The sequence below is a fragment of the Andrographis paniculata genome, unplaced genomic scaffold, assembly GCF_009805555.1.
Source record: "Andrographis paniculata isolate CXL003 unplaced genomic scaffold, ASM980555v1 Contig52END, whole genome shotgun sequence".
NCBI classification, from domain to species: domain Eukaryota; kingdom Viridiplantae; phylum Streptophyta; class Magnoliopsida; order Lamiales; family Acanthaceae; genus Andrographis; species Andrographis paniculata.
In genome coordinates this window covers 2,055,792-2,058,427 of record NW_026137587.1, presented here as the reverse complement: position 1 = coordinate 2,058,427, position 2,636 = coordinate 2,055,792, and the positions used below count along the sequence as shown (strand labels likewise).

The 2,636-nt window shown below is 34.3% G+C and overlaps 1 long non-coding RNA gene across 1 annotated transcript; it reads left to right on the top strand.

The window, feature by feature from the left end:
• Positions 1–360: 360 nt before the first annotated feature.
• On the top strand, positions 361–1,001 carry LOC127254864 (uncharacterized). The gene is made up of 2 exons (XR_007839518.1): positions 361–546; positions 637–1,001. It is a non-coding gene; the product is annotated as an uncharacterized LOC127254864 (long non-coding RNA).
• The last annotated feature ends 1,635 nt before the right edge of the window (positions 1,002–2,636 follow it).

The following is a 2,636-nucleotide window of genomic DNA, read 5'->3' as shown; positions in this document are numbered from 1 at the left end:
TTGGGTCTGTGCGTTCCTATGTATATATAAGATATATAGATAATTTTGTGATATATATATTTAGTATATATTGGTTTAATTAAAGAGGTTCTTTAAAAAAAAATTATCTTTTATATTCATTCCATCCAATTTCTTTCATTTTTAAATTTTATTTTCTCCAATTGAATGTTTGATATAGTTGTACGGTAGGGTAATATGTTTAAGTGGGCAGAGGAGTTTTTCTTGTTTTTCTACTTGTCACCTATTGTTGTGTTTTCAATTATATATCTTTTTAATGAAATGTAGTAGCTTGATTGTTTAACCTTCATTCTGTCCTAGTTTTTTTGTTCATATTTTTTATGATTTAGAACGTCTGTTGATATATATGCTTGAATGTAATCAAAAATTGCTCTTGTGAATGCTGTAGGTGACACACTTTCCTTGGTCAAGGTCTTCGTGACATCCGCGTCAGTCCCGGACACACCCCTTATTTTGCCGACCATTTCTGGGGCGACTACCCTTCGCGATGTCGTCGGCGAAGATCCTATTGAGTGGAGCTACAACGACGTAAGGATCTACTTTAATACCTTTCTTGTATTGCCTTCCGAAATTTATAAGAAGTATGACTTAAAGTAATCTCTGTGTTGGCAATTGCAGCTCATGCGCCGGGCTTGAAATGTTGGTACCGATACACCCATGTTAATTGCCCCGTTTGTCATATGGATTGAATGTCGAACCTGTCTTTGGATGGATTGTGTTGAGTTTTTGTTGAACTATGTCTGGAATTGATGCGTAGACCTTTGTGGTTTGAATTCGTATGGTGAAAAATGTGCCTAATGGGATTGATGGATAACCGTATTTGCTTATTGCGTTGTTTACTTCTGTTTGAACTGTTAAGCACGTTTTGCGGAACAGGTTGTTGATGTGTAGATACTAGTAGGCTTGTTCTATGGGTTGCTTTACTTTGTTGGTAGGTATGGAATTCAGATTTTAATATGAATTAATGTTTGCGCGGGGCGTAATGATGATGATGTTTATAGCAATCTTTGTATTCGTAATTTATTTTCGTATCATACGCATCACAGCAGGTCCATTTGTTACGAACAATTTCAATTGCAGCGTACCCCCTGTTTTTCACAATACGCTATTTTACCGGATAACAAAAGGCCAGAAAATCGTTACAAAAAGTGGTCTTTGGATATTTGTTGTTACAGACGGTTTCGTGACTATAAGTAGGTAATATTTTTTTTACGGGGTTCAATGCCGTTACAAATAGTCGTAACAAAAACCAAGTTCTGACAACCGGTCAATGGAAAACACTTGTAACGCGAGGAACTTCCGTAACAAATACCGTAACTAAAAGTCCTGCCACACGCGCGGAAGGATCTACCTTTCGTTACGAGAGAAAATTCGTAACAAACATCGTAACAAATACCATACTTCAGGGAGCGTTGACCGATCGTAATAGTTACGAAAAGTGGCGTGGCAAAAAACATTCGTTACGCGAGTACACATTACGGAAAAAAGTCGTAACAAAGGCATAGCAAATACGCAAATTGCACGAAATATGGCTTTTTGTTACGATTTTCCGGCCGTAATAGAAAACAGTTTTTTTGGTAGTGAGATTTATTTATTTAATGCAACAGCTTTGAAAAATCTAACTAATTGGGCAACTAGTTTTTAACTTGCTGTAATTCATGACCAAACAATATTAAGATATTATATATCCATACATTTGACTTGAGAGTCAGATAGTTCCAACATTGTTACATATTCGATAAAGTGTGAGATTTACTCAATGAATGTTCCATCTCAAATTTCTTCAGCTGGCCTACAAGTGCCTTTTTGGCCTTTTTTATTAGAAGACCACATAGTCCCATATATGAAAGCCGCTTGGTATGCGACTACATCGGTGGTTTTTTCTTTGAATGGCCAAAAATATAGGCATTCACTTATACTGATTTGGTCATATGTTGCTCTTGGCATTGACAGCTAGATTGGTTCAAAGATTCCTGAAGGAATGTCTCTGAAGTATTCAGCAACTATTGACGGGGTACTTTTAAAGAATGTTTGCTCTTGCACCATCAATCTCTTCCTTTTATTTGTTCTTTTGAGTTTAACTTTAACTATAATTTTAGAAAAGAATATATAAATTAGAAGATTTACTTCTCTTTTGTCTTTTTTTTTTTTTTGATTCATGATTTGTAGGGGTTGGAGGTGGTTCTGCAATGAAAATATTGGTCTTATTTTTTAAGCTGTCAGTCAATACATATTTGGGAAATACAATGTCTCTTTGTCAATGATTTCATAGTTTATTTTAATATCATTCATTTTCTTGTTGGATTTCGTAAAATTTTTTTGAGGCATTTAATTGGAAGTTGTTGATGAGATGAGGACATATTATAAGAATATATAAAATGTTAAATATAGGAATTTCTTTGATGGATATTATAATTTTTTTTTGTTATTATTAGAAATCTGTAAAATGAATGAAAGTGGGTTAAACTCGGCTATATAGTTGGCCTGACGAACTTTTTCTTCATATTTGTGTATTTTTCAGTTTTCACCGATAGTTTTGTCATACTTTTTGTTTTCACCTTAATTTTACTTTTTGGGTTAGTACCTCAACTTAGTCCCAATGAAACTCACTGATTTTC